General features: G+C 44.5%; 1 long non-coding RNA gene across 2 annotated transcripts in view; it reads left to right on the plus strand.

The window, feature by feature from the left end:
* Positions 1–26,156, plus strand: part of LOC128349568 (uncharacterized) — a 37,972-nt gene continuing 11,816 nt past the window's right edge. Inside the window, exons 1-2 of one of the 2 annotated variants that reach the window (XR_008318852.1) lie at positions 25–104; positions 12,770–12,869. This is a non-coding gene — a long non-coding RNA (uncharacterized LOC128349568). Of the gene's footprint in view, positions 105–12,769; positions 12,870–26,156 lie in introns of both variants that reach the window. The other variant, XR_008318851.1, reaches the window with a different exon arrangement.

Raw genomic sequence — 26,156 nt, forward strand, 5'->3', positions numbered from 1 at the left:
CTCGAGTAGGGCCCAAGCCAGCCAGGAAAGAGGAGGCAGCCAGAGTGTTCTCTGCAGCAGAAGACCCCTTGCTGCACTGCTTAACCCAGACCAGCATTTGTCAGGTAGAGTGTGAACTCCTTTTTGTGGTTACCTTTCCCGGCCCCCCCCCCCATATATAGGGATCTGCTTGCCATAGGGCTTGGATATGGGGGGGGGGGAGGAGGGACCGAGAAGTCTCTGAATATTTATTTCGAAACAGCTTGGAAAATTTGCTGACTTTAAAAAAACTATCTAAAAAGTCCTATAAGTGGCTTGTTTCATGGCAGAAAATTGCAAAAACTTCTGGAACAGTATTTTATTAATTTTATTTATTCATTCATTCATTCATTTATAAATGCACTTATGTTCAAGTTGTTTTGCAACCCAGAAGGTCTGAGTGAGAACTGTGAAGCATGTGTGGTGCTTTTATTTTATTTTTCTTGTGTGTGAACTGCTCCCCAATAACTCGCAGGGACTTCAGGGTAAATCTGGCCAACATGTGAATGCAGCACCTCCATTCCAGAGGAGATGTGTCTTAAAGGGCTTTAAAAGCCTCCTGTGAAAAACCTCCTGCAATCAAACTTGACTGAATTTGTTCAGAATTCTGAGAAAACAAACATAGGCTCACCCTGCATGGTTGAAAGTCTCCTTTGCTAATCTGCAGCGAGGGGCCCATTTTAATAATTCATCTTTCTAGTGTGTTCTAGGCATTAAAAGTAATACAAATGTATAGTACTCAATGTATATCACTATATATTGTGACGTGTGTGTGTGTGTATTCAGTGAAATGTATTTGCAGGCAGCATACTTATTTTGGAATATCAGACTTAAATCCTTGGGGGCCTGGGGTGTGCGGAGGCCCTGGACTTGGGGGGGGGGCCCATTTTAAAATCTTGTCTCTGGGCCCACTCCAACCTTGCTACGCCCCTGACCGGCAGTCATGTGGGTGGCCGATCCGGCCACTCAGGGTTCCTCCGCCAATCATCTGCGGGGAGAGCGGGCTAAGCCTGCTCTCCACACAGACCCAACAAAAGCTCTTCTCATGGATCGTGAGAAGAGCTTCTTTGTCTTATTTTGAGCTGTGCTTTAAAGCTACCACCATGTAGACACTATACATACGCTGACAAGTCTCAGGCTCCTCCATGCTTTCCTTTTGAACGCAAAGGACCTGGAAAGTGGCTTTTACTTCGATGCCAAAGGTCTGCGAGAAAGTGGAGAATGGATGTGAGACATATGCTGGAGAAGGTGGAAGCTTTTTTCAGACTTACATCCTTTGACATCCACGTGGAAGGAACAGACTTTCTTTGTATGTGGAGACGGGGTGCAGAAAATGAGAGCAGATGGTGTTTGTGCTCTCTGCAAAACACTCGGCATGTGCTGTGTAGGTTCAAAATACCATCTCTGCTCTGAGATTTGGCAAGAGATATGCAAGACAAAATAAACATGCCTGTTGAGTTGTGGTGCACAAAGGCAGAGAGAGAGAGAGAGAGAGAGAGAGAGAGGTGGCAAATACTGCTAAAATAAATAGTTCACTGTAATGTAACATCCATATTCACATGACTGAATTCTGGGACTGATTTTCACCTGTATGCATGGTATCCAATTACTTATTGATTTGCAGCTGAATGTATGAATGGATTGAGTGAGGCATAGGCCCAGAGCTGAGAAGCAGTAATAATAAAATAATCACAACGTTTTTTGTGTTGGCCAACAAACTATTGGGTCAGATTAGCACACAGTCATATCTGCCTGTAAGTACAAAACAAAAATTCAGAAATGCAAGGGTCTTCATCATAGGGATCTGAAGAGGTTAAAGGACACCTATTCATTTCCCAAAATTAACAAGGCCTTTTGTGGTGGGAGAGGGGAAAGGAGCCCATGTTACAAGTTTGTACCAGGCCTAGAGATACAATGCTTGCCTCTTCCTAAAGGTTTCAGGGGCAGAGCCACCATTGGGCAAACGGGTTCAAAGAACCTGAGCCCCCACCCATCAAGGGCCGTGCCTTGTTCCCCAGATACACACCCCGAGTCTGACATCAGATGGGGAGGAGCATGATTTTGCTCCCAAATGGAGCCACGCAGCCCTGTTTGGGAGTGAAACCATGCCCCTGCATCTGACATCAGACATGGGGGCGTGGCTAAATGCTCCCTGCATCTGACATCAGATGCAGGGATTGGGGGCAGGGGGGCTGCGGTGGAGGCAACACCCAGTCCACCACTTAGCTCCCTCCACGGCTGAAAGGTTTGTTATAAAATCTTGAGAATTCTTAAGCTAAATCACATGTAGTGGCATCTACATATTGATAAGAGCTTCTCTCTTCACAAGCTGTTGTCATTGCATAATGACGGGCAATTACGGCGGGAGCTTTTAAAAGAAATAACTAGTTGAAAACAATACTACCCAAGAGATGGCAGCTGAGTGCATAATTATACAATGGATCAAGGGAGTTTGTAATGGAAGGAACTTACAATACATCACACTTCCGAATCCTGGATTCTCAATGCTTTTTATATTTCCAATAGGTCTATAACCTTTTCTTTGTTGCTAAAGCCACTGAAACAAAGCAGGAAATGTTGTCACCTACCCGACAGAGGCAGTTATTTTTTAAGATACCTGTCTTATTAACTGCTGCTCCCAGAAAGAGAACAAACTACACTGAGTACAGGGATGCACAAATAGCACATTTTCTATTTCCTCTAAATTTAAAGTAGATCTGTATATTCTTTTAGGCAACATAAAACACAGCATTCTTAATATGGATTTTTAACAGTGGAGATCCACATATTGCAAAGCTACTTTGACACAAACAGAGAAAATGCAGCGTGAAGTCGTTGCCATTATGTGACAAATATTTCTTTGGGTGGTTTTTCAGAGGCATTAATAATGATTTCTGTTGAAAACTCTTAGCATTCTGGTGATACATTGATGAAAGGGAGGAAAATCTCAGAGCAACTTCATTCACACTCATGCATATACCGTATGTAACACCTATGCATTGGTTTTGAGAAGCTTTGGGAACAGCTGGTGGCATTTATGTATTTATTTATTTAACATACTTTAATACTGCCCAAAACTTATGTCTCTGGGTGGTTCACAACAAAAACACAGAAGTTAGAACATTAGTTAAATGACAACAAAGAAATTAAAACATTGGTTACAATAAATGACAGCAAAAAGCTAAAGCATTACAATAATTTAAAACCTTAAAACAATATTTTAAAATGAAGTTAAAAGTATTAAAATGGTATTTAATTAAAAGCCTGGGTGAACAAATGTGTCTTTAATTATTTTTTTTTTAAATTATCAGAGAAGGGGAGGCTCTTATTTCACTAGGGAGCGCATTCCAAAGCATCAGGGCAGCAACAGAGAAGGCCCGTTCCTGAGTAGCCACCAGACAAGCCGGTGGCGACTTCAGACGGACCTCTCCTTATTATCTCAATAAGCGGTGGGGTAAATGACGAAGAAAAAGTTCTCTTAAATACCTAGGGGCCAAGCTGTTTAGGGCTTTACAGTTTATAACCAGCACCTTGTATTTTGCCTGGAAACTTATAATACAGGAGCAATATGATCTCTCTGAGATGACCCAGAGACCAACCTAGCTGCCGCATTCTGAACCAGCTGTAGTCTCTGGACTACAAACGAAGGCAGCCCCACATAGAGCACATTGCAGTAATCCAGTCTGGAGGTTAGCAGCACATGTACCACTTATTTATGTACCACTTAGTTGGAGGGCAACAGGCCACCTCCAGCCTCAAAGGCAGGATGCCTCTGACTACCAGTTCCTGGGGAGTAACAGCAGGAGAGAGGGCGTGCCCTCAACTCCTGCCTGTGACTTCCAGCAGCATCTGGTGGGCCACTGTGTGAAACAGGATGCTGGACTAGATGGAGCTTGGGCCTGATCCAGCAGGGCTGTTCTTATGTTCTTCTATTCACTGTCCTGAGGTCATTTATCTCAAGAAGCGGACGCAGCTGGCGTATCAGCCAAAGCTGATAAAAGGCACCTCTGGCCACCGCCTCAACCTGGGACACCAGGGAGAGGCCCGGATCCAGAAGCACTGCCAGACTGTGCTCCTGTTCCATCTGGGGAAGTGTGACCCCATCCAGAACTGGCAGATCAAATTCATCTCCCAAGTTTCGACCCCGCACAATGAGTACCTCCGTCTTACCTGGATTCAGTCTCATTTTGTTATCCCTCATCCAGCCCATCACTGCCTCCACACAGGCATTTAGGGAGATTATGCCTTCTCCCGATAAGGTTGACATGGAGAAATAGATTTGGGTGTCATCAGCATACTGATAGCACCCTGCACCCAATATCCTGATGATCTCTCCCAGTGGTTTCATGTAGATGTTAAACAACATAGGAGACAATACGGACCCCTGAGGCACACCATATGAAAGTTCAGATTTTGAAGAACAACAGTCTCCATGGGACACCATCTGAAACCTACCCCACTTCTCTGGAACTCCCTTTCCCTTCAGATTAGTTTAGCTCTTTACTTATTTATTTTTAAATCTCTATTGAAGACTTTTCTTTTTCGCCAGGCTTTTACCCTGTAGTTTACCTATTTGGTTTTTTCCTTTTTGTTAGTTCCTTAAGTTTTTAATTTAGAATGTAATTTTAATGCTGTCTTGCTCTGTAAGTTTTTGTACACTGCCCAGAGTCTTCGGAATGGGCGGTATATTAAATGTTTCAAACAAACAAACAAAACAAACCTGCCCAAAAGGTAGGCATGGAACCACCCCAAAGCAGTGCCCCCCACTCCCAATCCCCTCAGACGCTCCAGAAGGATACTATGGTCAATAGTATTGAAAGCCACCGAGAGGTCCAAAAGGACCAACAGAGTCACACTTCCTCTGTCAATTCCCAATTGGAGATCATCCATCAGGCCGACCAAGGCAGTCTCCACCCCATAGCCCGCCCGAAAGCCAGTCTGAAATGGGTCTAGATAAGACTGTCTGGAGCTGGGAAGCCACGACCCTCTCAGATACCTTGCCGAGCCACAGAAGGTTGGAGACAGGCCTGTAGTTACTTAACTCATAGGGATCCAAGGCAGGCTTCTTAGAAGTAGTCTAATAATTGCCTCCTTAAGACAAGGAGGCATCCTTCCCTCCCTCAGAGAAGCATTTATGATCTCTACCAGGCCTCCTACAAAAATCCCCCTGCTAGATATTATAGGCCATGTTGGGCAAGGGTCAAGAGAACAGGTAGTAGGCCGCACCACTCCAAGCAGCTTGTCCACATCCTTAGCAGTCACGAACTGGAACTTATCCAACCTAACCACACAAGAGGAGTCGCTGGAGACCTCCACATCAGATATAGTCACTGGTCCATCTAGCTCAGTTATTGTCTATAACAGGAGTAGGCAATCTTTGCTCTGCAGTTGTTGCTGAACTACAACTCCCATCACCTGTAGACAAAATAAATTGAGATTGGGGTTGATGGGAATTGTAGGCAACAACAGCTGGAGAGCTAAAGGTTGCCTACCCCTGGCAGCAGCGCTCCAGATTTTCAACAACGGGCCTTTCCCAACCCAGCCTCAAGAGGTCAGGGACTGAATCTTCCACATGACAATGTCATCACTCCATCCCTATCACATCATCAATACCTTCGCCATATGAGGAGGAACGAGGATTTGAAAAGAATACAGCAGGAATGGTGAGTGAAGATTGACGTTCGATTTGAACTTTTAAGGCCAGTGGTTGTTCCAGAGAAAAGAGGGGTGGGGAATGGAATGAGAAGGGCGGTTGTTAATTGAGGAGTGCCAGGAACTCTATGGATTGAGGTAACCTCAAATGACCTTGCCTCCACAGTATTTATTGATGTTCTTTCGCAACAAGTCGCTGCTGGTGGGGCGAAAGGGCTCATCACCCACAGCAGCCCACTCCCCCAAAGTAACCAATAACTAATTGTGTCCCCCCACCAATTCTTTTAGATCCCTTACTGTGTTTCTTTTAAAATCCCAGCAGGCAGAAAACTAGCACAGCAAGGAGCAGGCTAGACTAGAACCTCTTGCATGATATACCCGTTTTTCAAAAAATATGCATGCATTTTTAAAATATTTTGTTAACTTGGGGGAACATTCAAAAATAACCCCTGCAAAAAAAAAGTCTGAAATGGTACAATCTGCTGTATGATTGCAGCATCCTCACATTTCATTACGCTGCATGTGTAGACCAGGCTTCACCTCTAAATCTCGCTGCGGGAGCCTTAGCCAGCTCAAACATCTCTTGGCCTCACTTATTTCACAGGCCTTTGAAATGCAGTCCCCTGCCCCCCAGCTCATCTATCATTGCAGATGAGTGTATGTAGAATTAGGGCACAGTTGGCTTCCCAGGAGCATTACAAAAGGTAACTGGAATCTAGTGGACATAAGAAACCACGATTGCTATCTCCATAGGCACCCACCTTGCCAACACTGAACAGCCAATGAGCAAATGTCTGCTAACAACTGACTTGCATTTGTATCCATGCCCCTCGAGCCCAGAGGTCAGAGACTCCATAATGTCATTTCAAGTCTCCCTCAGGACTTCAACAATGGAACTGAAAGTGATGGAAGAATGGAAGACCCCAACATACAGCAAACCAGCATAGTCCTCTCTGCTGACTAAATCTCTTAATAATAAAGGCGAAGCTAAATAAAGCATGTGCGTAGTTATGACAACTCGCTTCACAGCATGAGAAAGGCAGAGCCACAGAGGAATTAATTAAGTGCTACTTCACTACTCCGAAGACAGGATTCAAGAGCAAGGGAGGCTGGTTTCGAAAGGCGCTTGTCATGGCAATGCAGGTAGGTAGGTAGACAGACAGACAGACAGACAGAACTTTTATATCCCATCTTTCCAAGCCAGAATAAGGCCGAAAGTGACTAGCAACCAGAATAAAAGCATAAATCACATTTTAAAAATCACTAATAGCAGTAGCCATCAGCACATCCTTAAAATAGCATAGATGAGGCAGACAGATAAGGAGAGCTGGTCTTGTGGTAGCAAGCATGACTTGTCCCCTTATAGCTAAGCAGGGTCCACCCTGGTTGCATATGAAAGGGAGAGTAGAAGTGTGAGCACTATAAGATATTCCCCTCAGGGGATAGAGTCCCTGGGAAGAGCAGAAGGTTTCAAGTTCCCTCCCTGGCATCTCCAAGATAGGACAAGATTTATTTATTTTTAATATAGGACAAGATTTTTTTAATTGAACCAACAAACTACCAAAGCATACAGTACGTTGCCAAAGCACAATTATATACAAAGTGGTTGTTTGTACATGATATATCTACAAAGATTTACACACAAGAATTTGGAAACCCACAAGGTTATGAAGTATATGCAGGTAGTACTGTAACTCAGGGGTGGGGGATTTCAAAGCACATCAGGTAATCGGGGGGGGGGGGGGTTACGTCCGACGTCCATTTCCACAATTTGTCCCATTGCTGTTTAGAAGAGATACTCTTGTCTTTTTGCACATAACCATACAAACTTTTCCAGAAGAGATTTACTGTCTCATCTGCCTGAACCTCTTGGTCGCGTCTTCCCTCCCTATTCCTATGCAGGAGCATTGCATAAATGACATACAGGTTTACTAACCTGATTATGAGAAGGGGAACGTTCCAATTCCCTAGTATGAGGGCACCCGTTCCGTCCCGTTTCCTTGAAGGTTTCTTTCTGGGACCTCGAAAGGAGGTTCTTTCGCTCAAACCCGAGGATAGGGCTGAGAAAGATTCCTGCCTTCAACCTTGGAGAAGCCACTGCCAGTCTGTGTAGACAATACTGAGCTAGATGGACCAGTGGTCTGACTCAGTATATGGCAGCTTCCTATGTTCCTAACAGCACTAATCATTGAAGGCGCATAGGATGCTGCCTCATACCGAGTCAAACCATTGCTCCATCTAGCTCAGTATTGTCTGCACAATGCCTGGAGTAGCTTTCCGGGGTTTCTCACGTGGGTTACCAGGAGAAGCTAGGGACTGAACCTGAGATTTTTTGCATGCAAAGTGGATGCTCTGCCACTCAGCTACAGCCTCGGGTATATAAAGCTAAGGGTTCTCAATTACTGCACAGGTCAAACGCACAGGGCCATTCATTCATGCCATGAAGCAGGATGAAATGGGCCATGTCAGGCAGTAGTTTATGGGTCACTTCTCAGGGGTAACATGGCAGCTCACCTGGCATTCCCCAACCCCCACCCCACCATTAGGAACATAGGAAGCTGCCACATACTGAGTCAGACCATTGGTCTATCTAGCTCAGTATTGCCTTCACAGGCTGGCAGCGGCTGGGATGGCCAGCCGAAGAATGAAGGCAAAATGGTACTACCCTGCTTTTCCTCTTCCCTTTTTAGTAGAAAGGGAAGAGGGGAGGAGGGATCTGATGGGGCTGGGAAAGGGGAAAGAGCTGTGAATTTTTAATTGAAAAAAGTAGAAAAAGAAGAGGGGGACAGCAAAGTGGGGAAGGGAAGGTCTCTGCTTCAGGCAGCAAAATGATACGGACTAGTATGGCACACACAGGTCTGAACAACAGAACTCAAGGTGGCATATTTGGGGTTCCTAGGAGATTTCCCATCGAGGCCCAGAGAGATCCAGACCTGCTTAGCTTCACTGTGTGCCTTCGGACCATAGCCCTGGGACCAATGTTGATTTGATGAAACCAGCCAATAGAACTAACATATTGATTTGAACTAACCAGCCAGTTCCCTGGCTGAAGATTTCTGTGGGCTTTCACTGTATGTGAACAGAGGAATAGGGCTGATGTGTTATTTTCTTAGGGTGGGGAGCGTGGGTGGAGCAGAGCAGGGATCCGATATGTGCCACTGTGAAAAGAGAACTTTCCCCATTCCACAGACTCCTCCAAGGTGCCAATTACAATGAAATGTCAGAGCCAAGCTGCCTTTTAGTGAGCGTTTCCTTTATATTTCCTTATTTCAATCCATAAATCGCTTCACTTCAAAGTCTGTTTCATGTGGATATAGACCCCCAAAATAAAAAATAAAATAAATAAAAGTAAGAGAAACAGACCCTTTGTGACACTTTCCCTTTATATTCAGGATTGCTATTAGCCAGTCAAGTGTTAGTATCAGCACCTTGGTGACAACATGTCTTCTGTGAAAGTAATCCCATTGAAGTCAAGGGAAGAGGGTCGGCTCTCCCTCTCCAAAAAGCCACAAGGGTTATTTATTTCATGGATTGCAGTCAAGTGGGAGAACAAGTCAAGAGGAAAAACAAGTACATGAGCAGCAGCAGAAGCAAATAGGGAGAATAGCAACACACTGTAGAGAAGCATAGAGACCTCCCTCAGAGGCAAGTTTCTCAGACTGAGGAGCAGAAGCATGCTGTGGGAAGTATATAACAGGAAGTGGGATGCCATTGCTTCCTCAGAATCAGCTGACTGAAGGGCTCAAGAGGGTTCTAACCCCTTCCACCTAACTGGTTGCAAGTGACTGCAGTTCCCTGCTCTGACCAGTTACTCTGGCCAGAGTACCCTGGTCAGCTACTGGGAATAGGAAACTGGAGCTTGCAGTTTACAAAGGACCCACTGCCCCAACCCCACTGCCATTCTTACTCTGGACAAAGCACATGCACTGTGTCTGTCAAGTTGAGGCCCTATTCAACACATGGTGTCTGATGGCCCCTAAAATTAGGATGCCATCATTCTGTTGTCTGCTCTCCAAAGCTGTTGGTTGGACCCCTATGGTACCTTGTAGATGCCTGGTTCCCAAGCTTCTGGTTTCTCCTGAACAGCTCTGGATTCACTGAGAACACAGCAGCACTCTAAGCCAGCTAGCAAAGGCTACCAGGGTGTTTGGGTTTGAACATCCAAGTCATCTGACACTGGGGAGGCGATCATGCTGGAGGTCAGCTGAGAGCCCATCATGAAAGATGCCTTTGAACTATAAAATTAGGGATGTGCATCAAAATTAGTTGACAAATCAATTCAAATAGTATCAGGTCGACTCGATCTCAGAATCTCCATTGGCTTCAAGGGTGATTGCAGAAGTTGAATCAAATTGAATTGAATCAAAACAACGCCGAGATGTACATATCAGGCAGTATGAAAAAATGATAGATAAATAAATCAGCCCTGATTCCATTTGAATCGATTCATTGATCTGAATCACCATTTTGTTTGTCATTACTGCTTCTGATTGGTTTTCTGGCACTGACTACCAATTGGCTAACAATCTCCTTGCTTCTTGGTTGGGTAGCCAGTGGGGGCACAGTTCCCCATGCCAACAATTGATCTGAATCAAATCAATTGTTGGCATGGGAAACTGTGCCCCCATTGGCTGGAGGAGAAGGACGAGGGAGGGGATGAGGGAGTGGGAGGCACAAGGAGGGGATTTCAAAATGTATATAAGTGGACTCTCAGAGGCAGCCGGACTTTGCCTTTTCTGCCTTTGGAAGAGGAGGACCACTCTTGGACTGCATTGCTACCTGCTTTGTGGGATCGGGCTGCTGCTGCCTGCTGTATCGGATTCTGACTGCTGTTGCCTGCCTGCTCAGAGTAGATTTTTTAAATCACTGTTGAATCAGAGACTCTCTGAGCAGTTGAGGGAATCTGGACTGCTGCCTGCCATGCCAGCCAGGTCTTTTTGTGGACTTCTGGAGAGACAGAACCTGTGCCCTGGCCTTTGCCTATCCATCTCTCCTTTCCCCCCCTTTCTGCAGTAACAACTTCTGTTTTATTTTTAGTAGTACCAGCAGCTAGTGACTTTGAAAGGTGCTGTGGTCCCCCCACCACCACTTATCCGCTTGCTTCCCGCCCCTGCCCCCCAGCTTTTTATTTTCTCATAAAATAAAAACACTCTGGTCTACCAATTCTCAGAGAACTGGTCCACCCATTAAACCCAATGGGTAGATCAGCTCTCCCAAGAAAGACAGTCCTCGAAACTGCACTGTTTTTCTGGGGAGAGCTAGTCTACCTATTGAGTTTAATGGGTAGACCAGCTCTCTGTGGAAAAAATGAATCGATTCAAGAATCAGATTGAATCAGCTAGCCAGTCCCAGGTGCATCAGTGATTCAATTCAAGATTTTGTGATTCTATTCAAGGTCAAATTGAATAGCAAAATCCGATTCATGCACACTTCTATATAAAACTCAGTTGTATGGTCCTGATCTTCTAAATTTCACTTTTCTGAGATGTTTTTGGCCATGTCTTGCATCTTCTTCATACCTTGCAGACCATTTCCTTGCTGTTAGACTTTTCATAGATTTTGCATTTGCCCTTGTCTTCTGCTAAGGTTGCCAAAGGTTCAGAGAATATGGTGAAGTTTAAACAAAGTGGGAGTTTTCTCCAGATTTTGGGGTTCCACCATGAAGAACTGAAATAATCCCTCCATTTCCATTTTTCTCCTCATGGAGAAGTTTTAGAGAGTTTTCTCAGCTGGCTTCTCCAGTTGCTACGGCCATAATGTGGCCAATAAATTTTAAACACAATTCTCATATACAGAGATGAATGTTTGTGTTGCCAATCCGACATTGCCCCCCCCCCCATTATTTTTTTTTTTAAATCCCAGATTCACACAATCATGAAATGAGAGTGGGAGGAGAGCTGGTCTTGTGGTACCAAGCATTGTCCCCTTTGATTAGCAGGGTCCACCTTGGTTTGCATTTAGCAATAGCACTTACATTTATATACCGCTCTATAGCCGGAGCTCTCTAAGTGGTTTACAATGATTTTAGCATATTGCCCCCAACATTCTGGGTACTCATTTTACCGACCTCGGAAGGATGGAAGGCTGAGTCAGCCTTGAGCCCCTGGTCAGGATCGAACTTGTAACCTTCTGGTTACAGGGCAGCAGTTTTACCACTGCGCCACCAGGGGCTCCTCCCATTCATTTGAATGGGAGACTACATGTGAGCACTGTAAGGTATTCCCCTTGGGTACTCTCTGGGAAGAGCATCTGGTTTTCCCTCCCTGACATCTCCAAGATAAGGCTGAGAAAGGATCCTGCCTATAACCTTAGAGAAGCCACTGCCATTCTCTGTAGACAATGCTGAGCTAGATGGGTCAATGGTCTTACTCACTAGAAAGCAGCTCCCTAAGTTCCAGATAAAACAGGGATCCCTAGATTCTCAGAAAACAGTTACTGCCCACACTTTTGAAACTGGGAATAGTGCATAGGCAGAACCAGTTCTGTCACCATTCTGAAATCTGGTTTTCCAACTGGAATTAAAGTGGAATGAAACCACAGGGATGGCAGAAACTCAAAATAATGACAATACAGTACTGAGGGAATCTGTTCTTCCTTAGAAAGTTATTACCCTAAACCTCATTCCCCATGATAAACAATCTTCAAGTACAAGTAATTGCATTTGCCCACGTTCATCCCTCCCTACCATTATCTCTCCATCCCCACCCTTTTTTCTTTTCCCCATGACCTCCCTCAGATTGTATGGTCCTTGAGATCAAGAACCTGTTTTTGCCTAGGAAAATCTATAAGACACATGTACCGTCATGATGCTCTCTAACTAATACAAATAATAGACAATAAAAAGCGGGATGCAGTATATTTCATCCCCAACTGTTTTGGATTCTATATCCTAAGGGTCTTTTTGATCAGAGAATAATAATGGATGCCTCAGACTCCCATTAAGTATAGAATGAAAGTCCTTGGGATTAAAGCACAATGAATCAGCCTCACTTTCTTGTTTATCCAGCAATGCTGTTGACAAGGCAGAAGATGCCAAAGCACTTCCATTGACACAGCGGACAATATATGTCATAATAAGGATATTTTTTCCTCCCTGAAGCTTATGAAATACTTCTCAAGAGATACTCAACATTTCCTACCCATTATACAGAAGGGAAAGGGGCAGAAATCTGGACTGTACCACTTTGGACTGCAGTTGGGTAAACGCATTTATTACTATTTCTCATGCAAAAAAATGTCTGGCATGTGGTAAACTAAGGTATCAAGAAAGAGGACTTTACTAAATTGATGTGCTAGTTTCTAGGGTTATGCAAAACATTTCAATGTCAAAACGTTTAGACTCAAAATGGCCTGTTTCAAATGTTTCAAGCTCAAAACAAAATGTCCTTTAAATAAATGTCCTGTTTTGCACTCAGAACAAAACAATCCCATTTTGATTGAAACATTAAGAGTGCCTGTTTTCCCCTTGCTGATTGGTTTTCTGGCACTGACTCCTGATTGACTTGAGATCTCCTTGCTTCATGGTTGACAGTCAAATGTTGTCATGGGCAACTGTGCCCCCATTGGCTGGTGGGAGGGAGGGGGAACACAAAAGGAGGGAAATTCAAAATGTATTCAAAGGGACTGGGAGGAAGAGAGAGCCCTCATAGTATCCCTCTCTTGAAGAGGATACATCAGGAGAGGAGGAAGGTAGGTTTGATTTTGTGGGGGGGTTTCCTGAGCACTGAGTATTATGTGTTGTGCTATTGGTTTTGCTGAATCTCAGATTGACAAAGGAAGAACTTGGGTGCCTGCCTTAAGTTGTGGTTTGGTTTGTTCATGAGATAGTGTTCTGGAGAAATAGACAGTGGCAGATCACTCTCTCACTCTCGCTCTTTCACTGTGTGTGCAAGCAATATTTCTGGGTGACAGCTGGGATGAGCTCCATGTCGAGTCTTGAGACTAACATGTGCTTCACATACTGCTCTGGTGTGCTCTGCTATCAGCATTGCAAGGTGAACTCAGTCAAAATGTGGCTGAAGTTGCTCTAGTTGAGCTTATGGCTATGCTTGCTGCTAAGGGTGCTGCTGTGGCAGCTGTTGCAATGCTAGGAAGTAAGGAGTCATAATTGTGTGTGAGAGAACGACTTGTGCCAATGATGTTACTGCAGGGCAGGCAGCAGACCCAGTGCATTCTGAGTCAGCGATTCTTTTTTTGGCCATTTTTGTACTGTGTTTGAAATGTGTGTTCTGTGTTGGGAGAGATAGATTCCCATTCGACCACTGTTTTAACAAAATGTGTTGGCTATCTTTGTTTTGTTTCTAGCTCAACCCTTGTATAAGTGTACAGTGTACACAGTTACAGAACTACACACAGGTACAGTTATTCACACATTATGTTGAATACAGCTACAGCAGTACACCTCCTATCTGTATCATGCATTTGAGGGGCTGTAGCCAGTTCACTTTTTAAATGAATGCAGGTACAGTCTTCATATGCAACCAGGGCAGACCCTGCTTAGCTATGGGGACAAGTCATGCTTGCTACCACAAGACCAGCTCTCCTTTCCTATAGGGCTGTCCTCTTGTTCGCTCTTATTTCTGTATCTGCTCTAAGTCTCTTCTGATTGGTAAACTGATCTTCTTAGGACACTCCCTCTTCCTTGTTTTCTCTGTTCTTTCTTCTGCCTTCCACCATGGGATAGCTAGCACAGGCTGCAGGCCTTCATACTTAACTTCTTCAAATAAAACTTTACTTGCCTTTTGACCTTAAGCAATTGTCTCCGGGTCTCCTCTTGAACTCAAACTGGGTTTCTCTGTTAAGTAAAGGTCGACTCAAATTCTGCCCCACATAGTTACTCACACAAAAACCATGTATGCAGTCACCTGTACATTCATACAACATAATGATCAAATAGGGCTATTATTGCAGTCTTATAAATATAAATAATGTCCTTAGACAGACAGGGCAGTGCTGGAAGGAAGGTACCATGGAATCCCATATTTGTCCCTGTGGCTATGGTGAGATTGAAACGACGGTGCACGTACTCTTGTACTGTCAATATTATCGGGATCTCTGACATAAGCTTATTTCTCCAGACATTATTTTATATCCAGGCCATACTGATACTTTTTATTTGAATTTTTCTTTTAGCAGATCAGAACGAAGTTAGGTCTTATAAGGTTGCTAAGTTTTGTCTTATTGCTAATAAAATCCAGTTAGAGCTTATCAGTAGCCAATATCTTTGAGATCTATTTCTGCTTGGCTTTAAATATAGAATCTGGTTGCTTTGCTAATACAGGTTATATTATTCTCTTTCCTCTTTTAGTTGTATCTTATACTCAGTTTTATCTTTATAGCTTTAAATTTTAGTAGCTTTATCTATCTTTCACATTATGGAAATTTGGTTTGTAATTGCTGATTGTTTGAGTTGTTTGTTTCATTTGTTTATTGGTCAAAGATCAAAATAAAGACTGACTGACAGGGGTTCCCATGCTTGGAATCCCAGATATTGTTGAATTACAGCTCCCACCACCTTCACTCACAAACATCTTTAACCACTGTGTCTGGGAATGATGGGAGTCATAAACCAAAAACTTCTGGGGGTCCAGAATTAGGAATCCCTGAATTAGCACACATAAGATGGACAAGTGGTCTGTCTACCAATGGTTCTCCCAGGTCTCTGGCTGGAATCTTTCCCAGTCTTACTATCGGAGATGTGATCCTTTAACTGAGGGTGCCAGGGATTGAACTAAGTACTTCCTATTTGCAAATACAGAGCTGAATTTTGGAGAGCAAACATTGTAGTTTGGGGAAAGGGAGGAGTTTTTTGGGGGGTGGGGGTGGGGGTGCAATCCCTGCCAAATCTTGCCTTTATTTGCACAATTTTTGTTGCCATTCACTGCCTTGCTTGGTAGTCATTTTGGTGCAATTTCAGAGAAGGGGTGGGGAGAGGGACTTCTTCTTCGTGATGGCTAAATGATCCTGCCATTCAGACTTTATGTAGGCAGCCTACATGGCTGTCTGTGTCATGAACTACCACGCCGATGACAAATATTTATATACCGATCTCCAACCAATGTTCTCAAAGCGGTTTACACAGAAAGATAAAGAACACATACATAAAATGGCCCTCTGTCCCCAAAGGGCTTGCAATCTAAAAAGAAGCATAAGGCAGATACCAGCAACAGCCACTGGAGGGATGCTGTGCTGGGGTTGGATAGGGCCAGTTGCTCTCCCGCTGCTAAATATAAGAGAATATATGAGAATCACCCATTTAAAAGGTGTCTGTTTGCTCAGTTAGCAGGGGTCAATCTTTTGCTCTGGCTCTCCAAGTGTGGAGCCCTTTCTTTTTTATTTCCACCAATTTATATCACTGACAAACTTGCCTAGGGCCAGTGTGGTGTAGTGGAAAGCTTGTTAACTAGGATTTGGGTGATCAGGGTTTAAATCTCTTCTCAGCCATGAAGCTCACTGAGTGCCCTTGGACCCTATGGTGGATTAACGTAGTAGCAAATGTAGCATTTGCTATGGGCCCCACGTTTTTGAGGGCCCCACATGCCCGGCTCCCAACTGGGAATTGGGAAGTTAAAACTGTGCCTGTTTTATTCAGTCCATGTTAGATAAAATCTCCCTTTTCTGCTAAATGTGTCTTTTAAGAGAAGGCCCAGCACAGCATTTGTCCAGTGGCTGTTGCTGGTGCCTACCACATTTTTCTTTTTAGAGTGTGAGCCCTTTGGAGACAGAGAATCATCTATCCACTCTTTATTTTTCGATGTAAACCACTTTGAGAATTTTGATTGAAAAACGGTATATAAATGTTCACTATTGTTGTAGTAAGTGTGAGTTTGTGGCTTGGTCTCCCATACTCCAAAATATAGCAAATGAAAAAATTGAATTACTTTACTATGCAAGTAAGTAATTTATGTTTTAATATTTATGTGCATTAAAAAAAAATTTAGGGCCCCTTTATAACATATGCTACAGGCCCTGCACTAGCTTAATCCGGCCCTGCTTGGACCAGTTGCCTGATCTACCTCACAGGACTGTTGTGAGGGTTAACAGGGGAAAGAGGAGAATACTTATGCTGCCTTGAGCTCCTTGAAAGAAAAAGAGATGGATAAAAGTTGTGTCAAGGTCTAATTCAAAATTGATGGTGTTTCTTCCTTGACATGCCCTCAGGCCCACTGGCTGTCCATGTATGTACAACCCCTTTTTGCTTACATGCAATTTCAGCATGGACAGATGAACCTGAGATATTAAAATGCAATTTGCTCAGATCTTTGCCTTCAGGGCGAATACTAAGATGCTGCCATCAGCCAGAAAATTTGTGATCTAATTTAGAGGCAGTGAGGCATGCCGCCTATTCTCTACGGCTTTGGAAAATGGAGCCAGGTTCCTCCTTTTTTATATGATCTTATAAAAGATTCTTCTTTCCTGCAATAAAGAGTGTCCTTCGCATTGCAATGTGTGTCCAAGCAAACATACGGCCGAGAGCAATCTCAGGTGCTGGAAGGCTTCATGCCAACACAATGGATGTAAAATAGCTTCTGCGATATCTGAGCAACAGTCCCGCTCCAAGGCCTGCTCAACTTCGGCCCTCCTGCAGATGTTAGCCTACAACTCCCATAATCCCTGGCTATTAGCCATTGTGGCTGAGGATTATGGGAGTTGTCCCAAAACAGCTGGGGGGCCTAAGTTGAGCAGGCCTCCTCTAGGCTTTGAATTCCCAGCCTTGGATCTCCAGATGTTGCTGTACTACAACTCCTAGCAATATCTGGAAGGCCATAGTGGCTGGGAAGGAATAGTAGTTGTTGTCTAACAATATCTAGGGACCTGAGATTGGGAACCCCTGGTCTTAGCAAAGGGGACAACCCATGCTTGCGACCACAAGACCAGCTCTCCTCCCCGAATGATGGGCAGTCAGTTCCTCCTGCTTTCCTCATAGAGTGCTTTACACAGCATTAGCACCACAGCAGTCATGTATAGAGTGACCCTAGGAGAGGAATGGAAACAGAGGCTTTCCTACATAATCATCTGCCAAGCAATAGCCTATACAGCCCATTGTGGGGGCAGTGGGGGGGGAAGCAGTTTGGAAAACAAAAAAGAGAAGAGGCACACACAAATGCAGCCATTTAAGGGGAGTTGCACTGTATCCAAAGTACTGCTATTTCAAGATGGATGAAGGAAATGAAATCACCATTGCTGCAGAACTGCAATCCAACTCTTTTTTTAAAAAAAGAAACAAACTGCAAATTTCCATCAGTGGAAAATAAACTAAACCTTCAGTTGATTCATCAGTAGAAGCCAATTGTATTCAGTAACAACAGCCTTCTTCACAATGAGTTGTAACTTTTTTAACTCTTATACATCAATTTCTCTACATGACATCTCCATAGACATTTTGGTAATATGCAAATGTATTTCCAATGATTAATCAACTATAAATTCATTGATTAGTTGACTGTCCTGTTCACCCCTCCCGCATTCAGTTGTATATTCTTAAGCACAGCTTGTCTGAACAACCCATATTTTGTTAGCTCCAATCTAGTTATAGTTAGTCATGCTCCGGTTCTATTGAAATTGGTTGTAGGCAAGTTAGTTGTGACCATGTTAAGCACCAATAATTCTAAATGGTTCTTGAGTATGAAAACAAAGTACATAAGAACAGTCCTGCTGGATCAGGCCCAAGAATGCCCATCTAGTCCAGCATCCTGTTTCACACAGTGGCCCACCAGATGCCACTGGAAGCCTACAGGCAGGAGTTGAGGGCATGTTCTCTCTCCTGCTGTTACTCCTCTGCAACTGGTACTTTTCCACACAATGCATAATTAATCTGTGGAATTCTCTGCCACTGAATCTGGGGACAGCCACTAGCTTGGGTGGTTTTAAAAGGGGCTTAGACAAATTCATGAAGAACAGGTCTGTTGGTCTGGTGGCTATAGGCCACCTCCAGCCTCAGAGGCAGGAGCCTCTGAGTACCAGTTGCAGGGGAGCAGCAGCAGGAGAGAGGGCATGCCCTGAACTCTTGCCTGTGGGCTTCTCAGAGTAATCTGATGGGCCACTGTGTGAAACAGGATGCTGGACTAGATTGGCCTTGGGCCTGATCCAGCAGGGCTGTTCTTATGTAAGACAAGTTAACTGTTCCCATGAAATCAATAGACACAAAGTGTGTGTGTGTGCGTGTGTGTTGTAAAAGCTAAGTTCCCAAGAGCTCTTGGATGTTGACCACCCAGGGGTCACCAAACTAGTTAGCATGCCACAGTCCTTTGGTCTGCAACACAATAAATCTTACCTTCCCATGAGCTTTTTACGTCTAGAATTTTTTTTTAAAGACATGAACAGCTTCAAGATAAATTCCACTCTGCCGCTCCGACAACAGTACTGGCAGGAACACAAATATCATTCCAAAGCCAACATATTTGGGCAGTATATTAACGTGAGAAATAAGTGCTAGCTCTTTGCATTGCTGATAACGCCTGCACCTTCAGACACCCTTAGCATTGTCAACAGGGATCTAGAGGAAGTGTGCTTTAGCATTCAATTCGCCTCACATCTCAGGCTCCGTCTAACTTACAGCTCCTATAGAAGCCTTGCTCCCCCATCTTCCCTCCCTCCCATCCCACCCCTCCCCCAAAAGCAATTTAGTTTGAAACGACATGAAATTGGTTTCCTCTGGTAAATATTTACGTGTTTGATTTCACCTTTCAAACATGATCGCTCCCAGAGGAGTGGCTTTTCTGAGAGAGGGTGGAACAAGGTGAGGAGGCAGCCCAGCTGCAGAGTGGTATTGCCTCGTGTTGAAGATGGCCGCCTGAATGCATGAGCAGTAATTCGTTTCTAAAATTAAAGATGCCAAAGCTCCTGCCTGTATGGGGAATACTCTCTTATTAAAGTTGCCATGCTGTCCTGAAGCCAGGATGAAATGCTGCCTCCCACATCTTGCAGCCAGACAAATCCCCCCCCACAGAGAGACAATTTGCAGCCAGCCCCAATTCTATAGCCTTAAATTCGTTCACACGGCCGCTTTTGGTGGGGCTGGGGAGCGTGAGGGGGAAGGCAGGATCAGTCCTACCTTCCCCCCACATGAGCACGGTCTCACGGTATCGTCGCAGAATATAGGCTGTTCCCAGTAAAGCTGCTTTTTGTAATTGGCTGATGGTGATTTCTGTGGCCCCCTATGGTGTTGAGGTGCTCTTCAGGGTCTTTTGGAACTGCACCCAGGGCACCAATTACCACTGAGATTATTTTGGTCTTTTTCTGCCACAGCCTTTCAATTTCAGTTTGTAATCTTTGTATTTTGTGATTTTTTTTCCTATTTCTTTTTCTTCTATTCTGCTATCCCCTGGTATTGCTATGTCGATTTTTTTGACTTGTTTTTCTTTCTTCTCGACTACAGTTATATCTGGTGTATTGTGTGGCAGAGGTTTGTCTGTTTGTAGTCGGAAGTCCCATAATATTTTTACATCTTCATTTTCTTCAACTTTTTCAATTTTATGGTCCCACCAATGTTTGGCTACAGGTAGCTTGTATTTTTTGCAGATGTTCCAGTATATCATCCCTGCTACCTTGTCATGCCTTTGTTTGTAGTCAGTCTGTGTGATCTTTTTACAACAGCTGATTAGGTGGTCCACAGTTTCATCTGCTTCTTTACAAAGGCGGCACTTGCTGTTTGTTGTTGATTTTTCTACTTTTGCTCTTATTGCATTTGTTCTTAGTGCCTGTTCTTGTGCAGCCAGTATTAAACCCTCTGTTTCTTTCTTCAAGTTGCCATTCTTAAGCCATTGCCAGGTCTTGGTGATGTCTGATTTTCCACTTATATTGTGCAAATATTGACCATGCCATGGCTCATTTTTCCATTTTTCTGCTCAGTTCTTGACTTGTTCTTTCTTGTAGGCCTGCTTTGTTTCATTGGTGTTGAATAGTTTCGCATTATTGACCATTTGAAGTGCATCTTCTTCACTGTCCTTTATATATTCTTCAAGACCTCTTTTCTCCTCCTCTACTGTTTGATGGACTTGCAGCATTCCTCTTCCACCTGAGCTGCGAGGGAGGTAGAGCCTATCTACATCACTGCGAGGGTGCAGAGCATGATTGATGGTCATTATTTTCCTGGTCTTACGATCTAGCGTCTCTAGCTCTGCCTGGGTCCAGTCTATTATTCCTGCACTGTATCTGATAACAGGTATAGCCCAGGTGTTTATGGCTTGTATGGTGTTCCCGCCATTGAGTTTGGACTTGAGGATTTTTCTAACTCTCCTAATGTATTCACTTCCAATTTTTCTTTTAACTTCAGTGTGTGCGATGTTATCAGCCTGGAGAATGCCCAGGTATTTGTAATGTTCTTTCTCTTCCAGGTTCTTGATGTTGCTTCCATTGGGCAGTTCTATTCCTTCTGTTTTTGTTATTTTCCCTCTGTTCATTATTAATGCAGCACACTTGTGTAGTCCAAACTCCATTGCTATATTGCTACTGAATATACGGACAGTGTTTAGCAGTGATTCGATTTCTGACTGGGACTTTCCATATAACTTCAGATCGTCCATGTACAGCAGATGGTTGATTTTACTTGATGTTTTAGATGTTTGGTATCCGAGGCCTGTTTTGTTTAGCATTTGTGAAATTATTATTACAAGCTGACCTCTGCACAGAGCATCTGTTCACTCTTTGGGGCCGGCTACCTCTCCCCTCACCGCCCCAGTCTCTGGCCGGGCCAAGTGCCGCGGCTCGGCCCACCACTGCCTCGCCTCCGCGGCCAGGCCAGACCCACTGCCTCTCCCCCCCCACCCCAGTCTCCGGCGGCATGCCGCCACAGGCGGGCCCTTCGCTGGGTTGAGAGCCGCTGCCGCCGCCAGCAGGGCTGCCGCGAGCCGCCGGCGCCGGCGGGGGCTGCCGGGAGCCACCACCGCCATCTGTCGGGCCTGCCAACCCCCACCCCAGTATCGGGCCCGCCGCGCTGCCGCCTCCTTGCTCCTCAGCCTGTCCTCCCCATCGCTGCCAGGCCGGCCCGCCAGCGGCCATGGCCATCACCGCCGCTGTTCTCCTGGGTGCGCCTTACCCAATCAGGCGCCCCCACAGCCTAGCCAATCAGCTGGGCTGCTGGGATGCACGTTCGAAAGGCACACCCAGGAGAATTATATATATAGATTATTATTTTGATTTCTAAACCGCCCTTCCAAAAATGGCTCAGGACAGTTTACACAGTTTACACAGAGAAATGACAAATAAATAAGATGGATCCCTGTCCCCAAAGGGCTCACAATCTAAAAAATGTTACCACCTTTTCAATGACTGTAGCCATAGCAAATTTTCAAGTTGATATTTTCATATACCCACTGGCTAAAGAACATCTCCCGTTGTTACAAGGGGGCACGAAAGGAAGGTGTCCAAACAGTCCAAAAATGAACCTCCGTAACTTTACGATAAGGCCATATGTTTGAAAAACCTTTAAATATCATAGATAGTATCTGAAACATACAAAATATGTCAGTAATAGAATCGGAATTAGAGTGTTGGACGAGGACTGGGGAGACCTGAGTTCAAATCCCCATTCAGCCATGAAACTCACTGGGTGACTCTGGGCCAGTTACTTCTCTCTGAGCATAACCTAATTCACAGGGTTGCTGTGAGGATAAACATAACTATGTACACCACTCTGAGCTTGTTGGAGGAAGAGCAGGATATCAATGTAAACATAAAATATATAACATCAACTTTAACATTTGCTTATAACTACAATCATTGAAGAAGTGGGAGCATGACGGATTCTGTTACCCTTGGAATTGCCCCTCTGTGAGTGTTAACTCCTTCTCCAACAAAAGCAGGAGATGAATGCACCTGTGTGTGTTGAGAAGTGGAAGAAGAAAAGGTGCAAATCTTTCACGGAGGAGACACATTCAAGACTCATGCACAGATTATATCAAGACTTTTGCTGGATCTAAGCAATGGTACGTGAAATCCAGCATTCAGTTTCCAACATTGCCTGAAGGCGATAAACCTGCCCTGTTCTTGTTCCCCCGCAACAGCTGCTGTTCAGCAGCATGCTGATGAACATAAAGGCTGCACATAGCCATGATGGTGAATGTGCAGTGAAGGTGTGAGCACTGTGTGAACACTGTGCTGCTGTGAATCCCTGTGCCCTGGCCACCAGGTCTGTGGGCCAAGCCGCAGCACCTATGAGAGACCTACTTGTCCAGGCACTAGGAGGATTCAGGTTAGCTGACCCAAACAAAACCGAGGAATTGTAAGGCCAGGGCCAGTGGAACTACCTTTATAGGCCTCATAAGAACATAAGAAAAGGGCTGCTGGATCAGGCACAAGGTCCATCTAGTCCAGCATCCTGTTTCACACAATGGCCCACCAGATGCCTCTGAGAAGCCCACAGGCAAAAGCTGAGGGCATGCCCTATCTCTTGCTGTTGCTCCCCTGCAACTGCTGGAGATGGCCCACAGTCACCAGACTAGTAGACCTGTCCACCATGAATTTGTCTAAACCCATTTTAAAGCCAGCCAAGCTGATGGACATCACCACATCCCATGGCAAAGAATTCCATAGATTAATTATGTGCTGTGTGAAAAAGTACTTTCTCTTGTCGGTCCTAAATTTCCCAACCTTCAGTTTCATGGGGTGGAGGAGGAGGAGAGCGGGTCTTGTGGTAGCAAGCATGACTTGTCCCCATAGCTAAGCAGGGTCTGCCCTGGTTGCATATGAATGGGAGACTTGATGTGTGGGCACTGAAAGATATTCCCCTCAGGGGAAGAAGCTGCTCTGGGAAGAGCAGAAGGTTTCAAGTTCCCTCCCTGGCTTCTCCAAGATAGGGCTGAGAGAGATTCCTGCCTACAACCTTGGAGAAGCCGCTGCCAGTCTGTGAAGACAATACTGAGCTAGATAGACCAATGGTCTGACTCAGTATATGGCAGCTTCCTATGTTCCTATGTTCCTATGACCCCTGGTTCTAGTGTTGTGTGTAAGAGAGAACAATTTCCCTCTGTCCACTGTATCCACTCCATACATAATTTTATACAGCTCAATAATGTCTCCCCTTAGTCGCCTCTTTTCCAAGGTAAAGAGCCCCAGATGCTGTAGCCTTGCCTCATAAGGAAGGTGCTCCAGGCCCCTGATCATTTTGGTTGCCCTCTTCAGCACCTTTTCCAGTTCTGCAATATCCTTCTTCAGATAGGGTGACCAAAGCTCTACTCAGTACTCCAGATGTGGCTGCACCATAGATTTGTATAAGGGCATTATAATATTAGCTCTAATAGGAGAGTTCCTGGTGGTAGCTGATGCAGAGCAGGCCAGGCAGAAGGAAGTCACTAGATACAGGAGGGCCCTGTCGTAGTGCAATTATCAGGAGATTTATTATTTATTTCTTATTTACATTTCTAGCCTGCCCTATACCCAAACTGGTCTCTGAGCGAGTTACAATAAAACCAATATAAAACATAATTAAAATACAACATCATAAAATTAAAAATACAGTTTTAAAAAATTACATTGCCTGAGAGGGGAAGAACCACTACATCTCTAGTCAAAGGGTAAAGAGGTGCAATTTACTGCTACTACTGCCACCACGATCTGTACACCACTTTTCAGCCAAAGTTCTCAAAGTGGTTTATATAGACAAATAAATAATATAGAACATGGTTCCCTTCCCTGTCCCCAGAGGGCTCACAGCTGTGATGCAGGTAAATGTCAAATTCTGACATCAACATCTGGATTGCAACATCTGAAGTTTCATCAAAGTGCCAAACCAAGAATTCAGGAAGCTTCTCAACCAATACATACCTGGCATGGTTTCACAAGTAGCTGAAAGCAAGAAAGAGAGAGAGAATAGCCCAAGACCACCCAGGAAGAAACAGGTCTCCTCAGTTATGTCCAGCATTTCACATATAGTCATTACATCACACAGGAAGACGCTTTCAGCCTTATGAACATATGAAATTGCCTTATGCCAAGTCGTACCATTGGTCCCTCTACTCTAGACCAGGGTTTCTTAACCTTGGGCCCCCAGAAGTTGGAGAGGAGAGCTGGTCTGGTGGTAGCAAGCATGACTTGTCCCCCTAGCTAAGCAGGGCCTGCCCTGGTTGCATTTGAATGGGAGACCACATGTGAGCACTGTAAGATATTCCCCTCAGGGGATGGAGCCGCTCTGGGAAGAGCAGAAAGTTCCAAGTTCCCTCCCTGCTTTCTCCAAGATAGGGTTGAGAGAGACTCCTGCCTGCAACCTTGGAGTAGCTGCTGCCAGTCTGTAAAGACAATACTGAGCTAGATAGACCAATGGTCTGACTCAGTATACGGCAGGTTCCTATGTTCCTATGTTCGACTACAACTCCCAGAATTCCCAGCCACAAAGGCCATGTCTGGGGATTCTGGGAGTTGTAGTCCAACAACATCTGGGGGGTGGGGCCCAAGGTTAAGAAACCCTGCTCTAGACCATTACCTGCTCCAGCTGGCATTAATGCTGCAAGATCTCAGACAGGCAAAGACCTTTCCCAGCCATTCTGCCTGAGATCCTTTAACTTGAAAATGCTGGGGTATTAATATGAGATCTCTTACATGGTTGGGAGAACTGAAGCTCAGCGGTAGAGCAGCTGCTTTGCAGCAGACGGTCGTAGGTTCAGTTTCTGGCATCTCCAGGTGGGACTCGGACCCTGTTTGAAATCTATGAGAGCCACTGCCAGTCAGTGGCTGGAATGCTGCACAGCATAATGCAGGCAATACAGAACGGCATCATCTCATACTGCGCAGGAGATGGCAATGGTAAGCCCCTCCTGTATTCTACTAAAGAAAAACCACAGGACTCTGTGGCCTCCAGGAGCTGACACTGACTTAAAGGCACACTTTACCTTTAATCTTCTTTGGGAACCTTTTGTTGACAGGCAGTATATAAATATTCGTCATCGTATCTGTAAGAAATTCTCATCTACTTCAATTATCTGGAAGCAACTTGGCAAACACATTTTGGCATGTTCTTTTTCAACTCAACACTAGACATTTTCCTACCACTCCCCACAGAAAATTAAATTAGAAAATGGGCACTCCGTGGCTGCATGCTCAGGCTGTGAAATTTAGTGGCACCTTGTACTTCCAGAAATCTATTTGGTACATTTGTTGGTTGTTCGTCACAGATATAAACACAAGCCATAACCCTCTTCCCAATATAGCACACTCTAAGTCTTGTACTAAAATAAAATAAAGTAAAATTGCATGCCAGTTGTGGCTGGAAAATTATATAGCCATATTATATCTTTATTTAAAATTGTACTGATTAAGTCTTTTGGAGACCCTCCCCCTCTAGAAGGGATAATTTGGTATATTATAAAAGCCCTGAAATTATAAAATAAATGCAACATTTAAAAATAGAATTAAGTAGCACTCAGCAGTGTTCTCTAAGCTATTGAATTTTGGGGACGTTTGTGGAGCATGACTGCCACCTAGTGGCATAAAGAAAAAAGTGCCATGTTGCAGCAAAGAAAGACCCTAACACAAGAAGGCTCTTGATGATATGT

Source organism: Hemicordylus capensis, chromosome 3 (genome assembly GCF_027244095.1).
Source record: "Hemicordylus capensis ecotype Gifberg chromosome 3, rHemCap1.1.pri, whole genome shotgun sequence".
In the NCBI taxonomy this organism is placed as follows: Eukaryota; Metazoa; Chordata; class Lepidosauria; order Squamata; family Cordylidae; genus Hemicordylus; species Hemicordylus capensis.